Source organism: Lissotriton vulgaris, unplaced genomic scaffold (genome assembly GCF_964263255.1).
Source record: "Lissotriton vulgaris unplaced genomic scaffold, aLisVul1.2 SCAFFOLD_293, whole genome shotgun sequence".
In the NCBI taxonomy this organism is placed as follows: domain Eukaryota; kingdom Metazoa; phylum Chordata; class Amphibia; order Caudata; family Salamandridae; genus Lissotriton; species Lissotriton vulgaris.
Genome location: NW_028254211.1, coordinates 762,300 through 776,290, shown reverse-complemented (window position 1 = coordinate 776,290; position 13,991 = coordinate 762,300). Strand labels below are relative to the sequence as shown.

Genomic DNA, 13,991 nt, shown 5'->3' with positions numbered 1-13,991 from the left:
TTCCGCTGGTCCTGGCCGCTTCGGGGCGCCCAGGACCAGTTCCATCTCCCCCCGTTGGCACCGCGTGGGTTATGGCGCCGGCCCTTGAGCCTCCCCCACCCTGCGGGTGGGTGCGGCGGCCTCTGCAATAACCCTCGCATGTGCCTACTCAGTGGGTCAACCGTCTATACTTACTTGCCGGTCGGCATCTGCATACATCCTCCCTCTCCTCAAACACTCCTAACAAATAATGTCAGCCAACAATCTCAGTTCTTGGTGATGGTCATTGTTGGCCGCAGATTTATTAATATCAATAATGATTATTAATAACAATATTAATAACATATTAATAACGTACTGGTTGTACAATCTTCATTTGCGAACTTTAACCATAAATCATGCACATCACATTACAGTTTATGACACCTTCCCCTGGTACAGGTGTCTGTCTCTCGTGCACCCCTCAGTTCGTAAATGGCACTTGTGTACAACCAGTTCTTAATCAGTTTCTTGGTGTTCCGGTAGTTGGTTGGCCACACCCCCTTTTTGGGTGTCATGGAGGGGAGCTTCTTTGCGTGGAGTTAGGTCCCCAGCTCGCTACCATTTGCGCCCTGCCGTCCGGCCGGGTCTGGGCCGCGAGTGCCGTCTCCGTCTTTTCCTCCCCTCCTTTGTGCGGCCACGTCACCCTGCCGTGCGGCATTGAAAAGTGAGTGGCCCTCCTCCTACACACCGCCCACCGGTGTGTTTGGTTAGCCAACGATTGTAGGATTTCCGCCACGCCGCAGGGAGGCTCACGTCTTTCTGCGGCTCCCCCCTCTGCCCCTTGGTTCGTGGCTACCTACCTTCCCCCTTCTTTTGCTCCTTTTTTTAAATTTTTTTTTTTAACAACAACCCGCGAGCGTCATTGCGCCCCACAAGTTGCCCCAGAACACCTCCATTCCCTTGTCGGACAGATGCACCCCATCTTGTCCATATAGCTCTGGGCGGCCTGGGTGGATGAGGCCGTGCCGGATTGATTCCAGGCCGTTGGTCGAGCAAAACTTGTGCATGGCGATATTTAACTTGCGCCTCGCGTTATCCACCGCTTTGTTGGAGTCGGCACCCCTCCAGTGCCTCCTGCTGATCATCTCCGACCACACCACTGTCGTGGTCCCCAGCCATGCCGCCGCTTTGGCGATGTCCTTCTGGATGGCTTGGCCCACCGCCTTGCGGCCCAACCGCGTTAGGTCGTTCCCTCCTAGATGTATGATCAGCACATCCGGCAGCCACGCTGAGTCTGCCATGAGGCCGTCCAGGGTCGGTAGCAGCTGCTCCCATCTCATGCCGGGCCGTCCGATCCAGCGGATGTATGTCGCCTTGGGTCTGCTTTCCTTGTGCCCCACTCGCCTCCACCAGGACTCCATTCTGGATACGAATGAGTGTCCTACGACCCATACCAGTTGTGGGCGTCCTCCTGCCGAGAGAAAATGCTCCGTTAAGGTGGCTTTCTGCGCACCGGGTGTGGACGAGGAAGGGGCAAGAAACCCTGCCGTACGGCATCCCAAGGTGGCTGCTCCCCCCCCCCCACTACCCCTCTCCCCTTTCTGTTTCTCCTTATTTTTTATTATTTTTTTATATGAGATGCGGGCGTATGTAAGACTTGTAGGCCCTGGACCGCCATCTGCCCACGGCCTGTATCCTGTCCTCTGGCATGCCATACTGCGATGCCGAGGTCGCCGCCCCGATCCTGAAGGAGTGCGGGGCAAATGATGTTGCCTGGAGCCCCGCCTTATTGAGGCCCTGGCGCATTACGGCCGTGAACTGGAACCTGCTCAAGTTCCTTCCGTCTTGGTGTACAAAGAGGGGGCCATCCCCCGCCGGGCGAACCGCCATGTATTGATACAGCCAGCACACTGCGCAGCGCCCCACCTCTGGAATACAATGTAGGCGAATCGTCGCCCCTTTCCCGGCCCTATCCGTTTTGGATTGCCTGAGCGTGAGCTCCACAGCTTTTACCATCGGCTTGATGTCCCTTGCCTGCAAGCAGCGCTGCGCCGGGCCTGACCTGTTGGGGGCCACTATTTCGCTTACCCGAAATGCCCCAAAGAAAGCCGTGGTGAACGCGGCCCCAAAGAGTAGCCGCTCATACCTGTCTGCAATGATGCTGGTTAGGGCGCTAAGTAACTGACCCAGCTTGTCATAATCAATGGGGCGTCTGGCGTCCTTCTTGGTCCCCTCAATTTTCCGCCAGCCTTTCATGGCTGCTTTCAGGTAGACAGTTGCCGTGGGGTCCTCGCCTGTGTGGAGCCTGGCAAAGTATGCCATGGCGGCCAGGTGCGCCTGTGCCCAAGACCTCGTTTTCTTAGCGTCGAATGCCCATTGTACGAATTTCTCCACCGCTGTGCGCACTTTCGCTTTGTCTTCCAGTGACTCTATGCCCCCGATTCTTATTACTGTGGCCGCGTATTTCCTGTATCTTCTGTGTGCCTCAGGGGTGAGCGAGTTCCCTATTAATCTGGACAAGTCAACCCCCCCAGGTCCCACAGGTATGGTGGAAAGGGGGTCATCACCTCGTCCGCACCGGGCAGCAGTTGTTTGAACCGTGTCATCTGGGACCGGGATAGCGCATCGGCGACCGTGTTCTCTGTCCCCGGCACGTGTCGAGCCTTCAGCTCCAGGTTCCCCTCGAGCTGCAATTTAACCAACTCTCGCATTAGCCTCAACATGCCCGGGCATCTTGCTGCGCCTCTGTTAATGGCCTGCACTACCCCCAAGTTATCCGACCATAAGGTAAGCTTTAAGTTCCTTATCTCCTTTTTCCATACCGTCAGAGCCACTACTATTGGGAATAGCTCGAGGAACGTGATGTTTTTTGTGAGCCCCTGCCCATGCCACCTGTCTGGCCACTGGCTGGCACACCATCTGTTCCCCAGGACCGCCCCAAATCCCAGGCTCCCGGCTGCGTCTGTGTATAGGGACAGCTGCTCCGCTGTTACCCCACCCTTTTTCCAGATCAGCACACCATTGAACTCCTGCAGGAATTCGTCCCATACCTGTAGATCCTGCCTTACACCCGTGCTCAGCCGGATGTGGTGGTGCTTGTGGGTGACGCCAGCCGTTAGTGCGGTGAGGCGCCTGGAAAAGACCCTGGCGGGCGGTATGACCCTCGCCGCAAAGTTCAGCCTGCCTACCACCCCCTGGATATCCCTGAGGGTGGCTTTGCGCCGGCCCCGAAGTTTGGCTATTTCTTCCCTGAACTCCTGCACTTTCTCCGGGGGGAGCCTGGCGGTCCCCGCCGTGGAGTCAAGCTCAATGCCCAAGAACGTCAGTCTAGTCGTTGGGCCTGTTGTCTTCTCTTTCGCTAAGGGGACTCCGAGTGTTTCGGTCAGGTCCTCGAACGCCGCCAACGTACTGGCGCACGTCGAGGATCCCGCCGGTCCTGTGAACAGGAAATCGTCCAGGTAGTGCAGCTTCCCGCCCCCCTGATGCCTGTCGTGGAGGGCCCATTCCAGAAAGGTAGCGAATTGTTCAAAATAGGCACAAGATATGGCACAACCCATGGGCATGGCTTTGTCCACGTACCTGTTCCCTTCCCATTGGAAGCCCAGCAGGTGGAAGCTGGTCGGGTGTACCGGTAGTAAGCGAAAAGCAGATTCAATGTCCGCCTTGGCCATGAGGGCCCCCTTTCCTGCCGCTTTGACTAGTGCGATCGCGTCCTCCACTGACGCGTAACCCACCGAGCATGCTTCCTGGTCGATGCCATCATTTACGGACCCCCCCTCAGGGTAAGACAAGTGGTGTATCAGCCTGAATTGGCCCTTTTCCTTTTTTGGGACCACTCCTAGTGGGGAGATGACTATTCCTTCGCACAACTCCTGAGGAAGGGGGCCCTCGATTCTACCCAGGCTCTTTTCCTTTTCTATCTTCGCGCTCACCACCCGGGGGTGCTGCTTCGCTGATTGTAAGTTATTCGCTCCCGCTAATGGCAGTGGGCCCTGAAACGGGATAATGAAGCCTTCTTCAAAACCCTCAACCAGTGTCCTGGCGTCTGTTTTGTTTGGATACCTGTTTGCTAAACTGCGCAGCTGTTGCGTATTAATGGGGGACCTAGCCAGCTGGCACTGTTGAATGTCTACTAGTGTCCCGCCCCCACTAGCCTTTGGGCTAGTGTTTCTTGTGTTTCTCTTTCTTTTCGCTCTTTGCTTCCCGCTTGGAGCCTTTGCATGTCGCTGCAGCGTGCTTCCCCCCGCAGCTTGAGCATGCATGTTGGAATTTGCACGAGGAGCCCCATGAACAGTCCCCCGCGTCGTATCTCCAGCATATGGCCTTGGTCGCGGGGGGGGAGTTGGACCGCCCAGAGGAATGTTTCTGGTAACTTTTGTTCTTCCCCTTGTGGGACGAACTCCGAAAGGACTGGTCGTACTTCCCCGTCCATGCTCTCACTTCTTTGGCCGCGAGCATTTTATGAATAAAACCTGAAACGTCCTCCTCGTTCCACTCCATCTCTGGGTGCCTCTGCATCTTTAACCTGAAGCCCTTATCATACTCCAACCATGCATCCCCGGGGAATTGCCTCTGCGCAGAGTGTATGTTAGCCTCATACAGCCATAGGTCAGAAGCGCAATGGGGGAACCTCTCTACAATGATACACGCCATGATCCTGAAAGCGTCTAGCCAATTCTCAAAGTTCCGCTCCTTTCTAGCCCCTCGCCTCTCCCTTTTTTCATCCTCTCTCCTGTCGCATGTGGTCAGGTCGAGGCCCTCTAGCTGTATTTCTAGGAGCGAGAATATATCGATGAACTCCTTGCGCCATATCCTCTCCTTTACCGCGAGGGGAATGAGGCACGCGAGCCCCGTGGCCTTCGTCGTCAAGGAGGCAGGGCCGGGGGATGGTCTGGCGTACAGGTCACTGCCTAGCCCCCCCGACCCCGGGCTCCCGGACCCAGTATTGTACCCCCACCCGGATAATGGGGAAACCTGATCCCCCTGCGGAGATAGGCCCACCTGCTCCTGTGCCCTTGACTGTCGGGCCCACCCCGGGTCCATCATATGCCACGTTAGGCCCCCTGTCTCGTCAGAGCGTTGTTCCCTGGGCCCCGCCGCCCCCTGCCCTGAGCTGTTCAGCAACGTCGGCGCGAGCGATTTCAAGCATTCTCTTACAATGGTACTAATATGCTCACCATTAACAGCTCCGCCGTTCGTCTCACCCTTCTTGTTGTCGTCTGACCTCAGCGGCGGGAGCTTCTGGCGCACTTTCTTTGGGGGATTCCTCTTGGACGTCTTCTTCCTTGGCGTGGTCTTAGGCTTCTTGGGTGCTGACGGGCCTGCTTCCTCCTCCGCCTGGCCGTCCGGCCTATTCTCCTTCCCTTTGGCCAAATGGGGCTGGAGCCATTCGTCGCCGTGTATTGCCGATATCTCGCGGATTTTCTTCAGCACTTCCGCCATGTCTCCAGGCTGATCTTCCGCCATGTTGTCCCCAAGGCCTAGGTCTGTTTTCTGCGGGCTGGTCTGCGCCGCTGGGTCGGAAGGAATTCCGGACCCGCCTTTGAACTTCCTTACCCGTGTGTGCTGTCCGTCCGATGAAAGCGGCTCACTGCGCGCTCCAAACCGGACAGTTGCTTACCGATCTGGAGCTTGGCCAGGCCGCCGAGCTCGTCGTCTTCCTCCGTCGCTTCGGGTTCCCGGGGAGCTGAGTGGAGAACTTGACCGGCGCGCCGCTCTTGTGTGGTCGTTCTTCTGCTTCGGCCGTCCTTCGCCGCCTCCTGCCGCAGTCGGTCTTCTTCAAACGATGTCGTTGTCGCGCCGCTCTCCCAGCTCCTTCGAAGACGTTGTGCTTCTGGTTGGGGAGCGGCGGTGTTTAAATCCCCTTGAGCCCCCTACGGGCTTCAGGTGAACCCCCTTTGATTGGGGGGTTCAAAGGTAGCAAGGTTGGCCATTGGTCGCCCCCCATGGGCGCCAAGGTCACAAGGTCACTTCCTGTCGGGGTGGCTGGTGCGCACCCCGTTTCCGCTGGTCCTGGCCGCTTCGGGGCGCCCAGGACCAGTTCCATCTCCCCCCGTTGGCACCGCGTGGGTTATGGCGCCGGCCCTTGAGCCTCCCCCACCCTGCGGGTGGGTGCGGCGGCCTCTGCAAGGAAGATTAGTGCGTTAGTTAGCAGCCATGATTCCAGAGCTTGCGATGGGAGGCGGCTGGGTGTGGGGTACCGAGACGTGTGGACTGCAAAAGGTGGTTTGTGAGAGGCCAGGTAGTTGTCCAAGGAGTGCCACATCTCGCCGTTTGAGCGGCAGTTGGGTGAGTGTTTTAGTGTTATGTTGTCTGCTCCTCTTAGGAAAGTGATCCAGTTGAACCAACTTTTGAAGGATGCTTTCCCTGTGTCTTTCCAATTAGAAAGGATAGTTTTAACAGCAGCTGTAAGCAGGAGGTCAATCAGTTCGTTATCGTGACTGCTAAGGCCCTTGCCTCCTTTCCCCTAGCTATATGTTCTGATAAAAGGAAAATGGTTTGTGTTTTCAATCAAAACAGGTCATGTGAGGCTGTAGGAGAATTTGCATAGTTGTGGAAAACCACCAATACACAGAGATAACCTATAATATTTACAGTTTTTCCTTAAGGTGCATGTCACTCCTGTAAATCTAAACAAGCATTGAAAATGCAATTGGTCTCGCCTTTGATTAAGTTAAAGCCATTTGCTTTGCTAAGGGTATTGTATAGCAAAGCAAATGGCTTTACCTTAATGAAAGCCGAGACCTATTTCATTTATAATGCTTGTTTCTTAACTGCTGAAGGACTAGTGTCTAAGTAACATGGACACGTCTTGCTTTAGCATCTAAAATCAGAGCGTCCCTCTGTTGAGACTTATTCTGATTTGGAGGAGTGTTTCAGGGTTTCTTGTCAGTACAGAATCCGGGAATCACAAGAGAGAACACTTAGCTTTTTCTGCCCACTGAATGGCGCGTAACAAACTTAACAGTAAGTGTTTTTGTATAGTGCTCACTGCCACCCATTTTGTCTTTTCAAACCATAATATGAAAGCATTACTGTAGTCTCGTTCAGAGGAACTACGCGGAAGGATGAGAGGCTAAACTGGCATTGCTGGGACTCAAACTGTGGGTCACAGCAGATGCCAGGCACCCGTGCAACTCGCTGAGCCATCTTCCCGGTGTGACTCATTTACGACGGGAAGTGATATCCCACAGGGCATTTTATGGTCAGGATATTCCAGTATGATGTAAGACGGTCTGTATGGGCGAAAAGTTTAATACAACACCCCTATCAGATGCCAGTCAAAGTGCAAAACGAGGAAGGTACCCTTGTGCAGGGGTCACACCCATCCTTAGGGCAGTTTGGTGCACCACCGATGTGTTCTCGGTTTAATATCGTGTTCTGATATCTTGTACCGCCCACTCTTGCGGCAACTCCCCCCAACCCTTTTTACAGGCCCATTTAGGCAGACACCATACCTGGCTGCCCTCTCTTTAAGCCGGATTTGCCTCCCCCGCCAGGTGTAGTCCCCGGGCAGCCAGTTTCCTGCTCGGCTGCTTCCCTTCTCCCGGCTCCGCTCCCTCGCTTCTGCCTCATGGCGCTGCAGACTCAGCGGAATCCCAGCACTTCCTGCAGAGCACGACGCCTCACTCTGGTGAACTTTTCCTCCAGGATGAGTCCGGGGTTCTGGTTGCTGACTGAGGACCGACCCTTCTCCCCACTCCTGCCACGAGTGGGGCGAGGTGGCCCCAACCCCCGGGCCCGAGCTCCAGTGGATGCGTCTGCTGTCCACTGCCTGCCCCGCTGGGCAATTTGGAATTAGTGAATGTTTGTTGACAATAAAGGCTTCCTGTGCTCAACCAGTCTGAAGGTGTCTCTTATGGCGAGCATCGAAGGGAGCCAGTACACCACCCATAAACAACAGCACAGCAAGCTCTGTTCTGACAAAATAAAAACACCCCTGCCATGAAATTGATGCAGCGCCTGTTTGCAGCCGCCACATCGACCTCCAGCACGTCCGGAGTTCCACACATCACATATGGGCGGCAAGTTTTTCAGATGCATCACCTGCAGACCATAACCGTCTTGGATTTCCATGCCTCGCTTCTCCCTACAGTCCAGATTCGACGCAACACCCGTCCTGCGTGCAGCAGAACTGACGCATCGTCTCTCCAAGGACTCAGGAATCAAACCATCCTTGTGTTTTCCAACACTTCCATCCTCTGCAGCTGTTTTGCCTTGTGGATTTTGCCGCATCTAAGATACTTTGTGTAAAATCACCTCATCCATTGAGTTCTATGGACAGAATTGCTTGAAATCTTTTAAGAGTCATATGTTGGATTTTTTTCGTTTTGGTTTGTTTGGTTTCAATAAATATTTTTTATTTTTCTAAACTGGTGTTGTGTCCATTTGTAGTGTTTTCACTGTGTTACTGTGTGTGTTATGCACAAATACTTAGCATATTGCCTCTGAAATAAGCCTGTCTGATCTTGCCGAGCTACCAAGGGGATGAACAGGGGTTATCTTTGTTGTATAATCCCCTTATCCTGACTAGAAGGAAGGATCCCTACTTGGACAGGGTGCCTACCACTGCCAACTAGAGACCCCCATTTCTAACAGGGTCCATGTAGGTTTTGATATCTTCTGGAAGTACACCAATGACTATGGTTGCAGAGAGGAGGATGATTCAAAAGATGACATCCTCCTCTTCCCTTATAGACTCTGGCCTATACTTGTACCTACAAAATTCTTGAGACGTTTGACACATCCCCAGAAGAAGGCATCCTTTATCCATCTGGGCCTCCGACAGAAGAAGACTGTTCTTTTACCTTTTGGGTACAGAAAGCAGTGGAGGCAATGGAAATACCCTTGCCCACTGTTGAAACCAAGTACAACATCCTGACTGAAACCCTGCAACCATTTTCTGCACTTTGAAAACCTTTGCTCCCATTCTTTGAGGCTCTTTTGGAAGTACCTCTGACTTCCGCTCAGAAACCCTTTTCAGGCCCAGCAGAACACAGAGAAATTTAAGGACACCATAGCCCTGCGCCTTGCAGTCTAGAATGTATGTCTTCACGCGTGGTGGTGTATGCGTCATGTGCCAAATTGAACCAGATAGTTCCCTAGGGTTTTTCCAGACTGTGAATAAGATAGACTTACTCTATGATTCACTTCCTTTTCAAAGGGTTGCCGTGGGCAATTTTAGGTCTCCCTTAAACTGCTCCTTACTGTAATTCCTCAGGAATCAACCCTCAGCCCCACTTTGTTTAGCCTCTATACATGCGTGGTTCTATTAGCCAAGATCATCGATTCATATGGCCTTAAATGTTATGCCTACGGAGATGATATAAAGCTTATTCTGAAACTGGATGTGAATGCGGAGGAAACAGCTCTCAGATTTTCATCTTGTCTCAAAGAAGTATCTATATGTAAAAAAATGTAAATTGATACTTGTATAGCGCACTACTCACCCGCAAGGGTCTAAAGGCGCTTGTACGAATTCCGCCGTGGAACCCATCCTGGCTTTCCCTGTGAGGCGTCCACTCCTGGGCACCCCCAAGGTGGAGGCCAGGCATCCTTAGCGTTGTGGGGGCCATTGTGGAGATTAAGCAAGCTATTGCCCAGAGTTGCAGAGTGGGACTACATGATTGGAATAGGCACTGAGGCGAGAATTATCAGGTCCGTGGAATTTTGAGCCCAAGACCCGCCGAGGCGGGGAATTGAACCCAGGTCCCGGGCCAGATCTCTGCATCAGGGTCTGCCGCTCTAACCATTGAGCCACACTTCTCCATGGATGTGGATAGATATGGATATGGACCAATAACTCAAAAGTAGTCATCTTTGGCAATCCAACATTATGGACAAGTTGCTGGTGGCTGGACAACTTGGGCTACTTTTCTGCACACTTGGAACATGCAAGAAATGTAGGAATCCAGAAAATTTTTGGAACAGACATTGTTTTTAAAAAAAAATATTTTATTGCGAGATTTTTAATTAACAGATTACACTGTTCATGACAGTATCCTCAGCTACACTGATATGGTTACATTATATATGCAGTCAACATATATCTTTGGCAGCGATGACCTTCAAACGTAAATCGATTGTGTAATCGAAACATTAGCCTCACCCAGCATCGCTAGTTGACAGCATGGTAGACATTGAAGAAACCGAGAAGATAAGTAGAGAACAAACTACCTTGAAACAGGGATTAAAATATAGATTTATCTATTTCAACTACTTTTTGATAGGACTTCTAAAATATTTCATTAACATATTGCAGGTTGAATAAAATGCAGAGGCATATACTATTTTGTGCTTAACAGATGATCAGCCATTCTGTAGTAGGGGATCTTTGTGTATAGTCATAATCTAGTGAATAGTCCCGCCCATGTGCGTGGACCCAGGAGCAATCAAAAATAATCTCTTAAAGTGTCGAAAAATGCAGAACTGCACAGACACTTAAGAGAGAATTAAAGACAGATAATACAGCCTATAAAACAGGCTACACTGTCCAGTAATTCAACTAGAAATTCAAACCAAAAAATCCACAAACAGCAAAGCCTGTCCAGATTTCCCTTGCCTCAACAGCAAAAACCCCTCTGGAATGATAGAGAGGAAGACCTGGACAGACAAGCCCCATAGGCTGCCATTATGTGGCTCAGAACAGGATACTGTGCCTTTAAGAGAACTTTCCAGAACTTCACAGTATCCCAGAATGCACTGCAGGTCCCTTTTACTTTCAGTTCTTTTTTCCGGCTCCTGCAAGCAGGACCCTGGAGCATTGAGCTCTCCCTTTTCAAGGGTTTATTGGTGATTTTTCACTATTGTTTTCAATTTGAGTGCTTCTAAAGTACTTTAGTGCTTTACTTCTTGGTTTCTGCACCCTTTTGATGTCAAATATGCCTACATTATTTGACAAATGCCCGGAGTGCTCCAGGAAGAAGGCCAAATCAGATCCCCATGAGGTGTGTATCCTCTGCCTTCCCTCTTCTCACGTCCCAGAGGAGTGTGAAATTTGTGAAGGCTTCTCTGGCAGGACCCTGAAGGACAGAAAGAAAATCAGGCTTCAGGGCCTTGAGGAAAGAAGGTTGAAGGCGCAAGGTGGGTCTGGAGGGGCTTCATCTGCACGTGCTGAGGCCTCTGGGGGGCTCCCCAGGGGCAGGAAGACCAGCAAGCATCCCCATTCTCCGTCTGGGTCGATTGCACCGACTACGACGTCGAGAGGGATGACTACAGTCTGTTCCCCGTCTCCCCAGGGCTCTGGGTCGAGGCGACGCTCGACGTCGAAGGAACTGAACAGACCGCTGTCGAAGTCTCCTGTGACGATTTCGTCGTCATCCTCGTCGGAGTTGACGTCGAGTGATCGACGTTAAAAGGCCCGGCGCTTGCCGCCGAGGCGACACCGCCGTTCACCGTCGCCGAAAAGGAGAAGATCGTCGTCGAGGGGATACTCGTCGTCGAGGCGCAGTTCGCCGTCGAGGCGCAGATCGCCATCAAGGCATAGATCGCCGTCGAGGCGGAGGTCGCCGTCGAGGCGCAGGAGGTCGCCGTCAAGACGCAAGAGGTCGCCGTCGAGGCAGACGAGGTCGCCGTCGAGGGGAAGACGGTCGACGCCGAGGAAAAGACGCTCGACATCGAGGGACCGACGCTCGCCGTCCGGTCGCCGTTCTTCGACGCCGAAGAGACGTGGAAGGAGGCCTAACGCCATGGGAGGCTCACCAACGTCCCAGGCTGGAAAGGAAGGCGGATCACCGAGCTTGGTGTACTCCGAGGTGTATACCCGGTCGCAGAGGCCGGTTACACCTCCGCCTCCATTGCCGAAGGGTCCCCATCCGAAGGCTCCTACCCTCCTCCTTTACCACCACTTCCGCAAACCGAACCTCGACCTCAGTTGCCAGAAAAGCCACCTCCGGTTCCTCCGAGGTCGGTCTCACTGCCCAGACTTCCAACCCCTCGCAAGGGGACTCCTAAGCCGAAGGCCCCGGCCAAACCAAAGACACCCGCTCCGGTGGAACCGGCGGATCGACCGAGGCCTAGGAAGTCGCGATCACGCTCCTGACGGAGAGGAAGCTCGAGGAGTCGACGCGGATCCTCCACTAGATCAAGACGTCGCCATAGGAGGCGGGGATCCAGGTCCCGCACGGACTCCTCCAGGACAAGATCCTATTCACCGACCTTGTCGGACTCCCCAGGGACTAGGGTGTCTCCGGTGGACGACATCAGCACGTTCCAGGAGGTTCTCCTGAGGGGGGCTACAAAATTGGGAATCACAGTGACGGCTCCAACACACACGACGTCCGTGATCTTTGAAACGCTTCACAAGAAGCATTTGTCTCGCCCTCTGCTGCCACTAGTGCCAGGTTTGGTAGAATCTCTGGAGGAGCTGTTCCTCACGCCAGCGGTGGTGAAGGCCGCTCCCTCCCAACTTCTGAAGAAGTACAGGGCCCCGGATTCGGACCCGGCTTTCCTGCGGATAGATCCGGTACCCGACTCTGTTATTGTGACGGCGGCCAGGAAGTTACACTCAACCTCCCCGTCCTCAACCGTGCCACCCGATAAGGAAAGCCGATGGATCGACTCGGCTGGAAGGAAGGCTTGTGGGACTGCATCCACTGCCATGAAGGCCTCCAGCGATGCGGCGTTGCTGGGGCGGTACGACCGTGCCCTGTGGGACTCCCTGCAACAGTTCACGGACCTTCTGCCACGAGACAAGAGAGAGGACTTCCAAGAGATCCTCAAGGAAGGGATGCTGGTTTCAAATCAGGTCATCAGCGCGGCTACGGATATCTCTCTTTTGGCTGCCCATGGTTACTGTCATGGGATCAACCAGCGGCGCCATGCTTGGCTCAGGCTCACGTCACTCAAGCCGGAGGCCCAGCAGCGGGTGGCCAATCTGCCTTTTTCCGTGGAAACCCTGTTCGGAAAGCATGCCGATGATGAGATGGCCCGCATGAAGGCGGAGGCAGAGACCCTGACGGCTGTGGGCTTGGAGAAGCCCAAAGAAAAGAAGTCTTACCGCCCGTTCCAGAGACGGTTCGGTGCACAGGGAAGAGGACGAGGGCAGTCTTCCGGACAGCAGCAGCAACAACAGCAGCAGTTCCGGAGACCCTTCCAGAAGCGCCAGAAGGGTGGAGGTGGACAGCATTCCTCTACAGCGAACAAGGGCCCGGCCGGGTCTCGACCCTGAGCGGTTACTTCCCCTTCATCCGTTACCCGCTCCGGTGGGGGGAAGCGTTCAATTTTTTCTGGCAGAGTGGAGAAAAATTACTCAGGAGAAGTGGGTGCTGAATATTGTTTGCAATGGATACAGTCTTCGGTTCACCAGCCCGCCTCCATCAATTCCTACGGTCAGCTCGCAGTATCAACTGCGCGAGCTCCAGGCGGAGGCTGATATCCTGTTAAGGAAAAGGGTGATAGAAGACGTACCTCTGTCTCAAAGAGGAAGAGGTCTGTACTCCTGGTTCTTTCTGTTTCGCAAGAAGGACAAGAACAAGTTCATTCCCATTCTGGACTTGCGACAGGCAAACAAGTGGATTCGCAGAGAAAAGTTTTGCATGCTGTCGTTGCATCAGATTTATCCTCAGTTGCAACATGGAGACTGGCTATGTGCAATAGACCTACAGGATGCGTACTTCCATGTGCCCATTGCACGCAAACACAGGAAGTTCCTGCGATTTCAAGTCGGCACCAATCATTATCAGTACACAGTACTGCCATTCGGGCTGAAGTCTGCGCCCAGAACATTCTCGAAGTGCATGGCAGTGGTAGCAGCACGCCTAAGGAAGAACAAGGTAATTGTCTACCCGTACCTGGACGATTGGTTGATCAAGGCCTCCTTCTTCTCGGAAGCTCAGGCACACTTCCAGAAGACATGCGTTCTTTTGAACAAGCTAGGGTTGCACATCAACATGTCCAAGTCTGTCCCGACGCCGGTCCAGTGCATTCAGTACTTGGGAGCCACCATCAATACGCTGTCAGCAAGCGTGTCTTCTTCGGAAGAGCGACGATTATCACTCCTTCGGAAGGCTCAGGCTCTTATGACCACTCCA

At 53.3% G+C, this 13,991-nt stretch overlaps 1 protein-coding gene across 1 annotated transcript in view; it reads left to right on the top strand.

The window, feature by feature from the left end:
• The window catches only part of LOC147659640 (von Willebrand factor A domain-containing protein 8-like), a gene marked incomplete at its 5' end in the record, with an annotated part of 1,204,277 nt that overhangs the window by 1,103,624 nt on the left and 86,662 nt on the right, over positions 1 to 13,991 (top strand). The window lies entirely within an intron of this gene.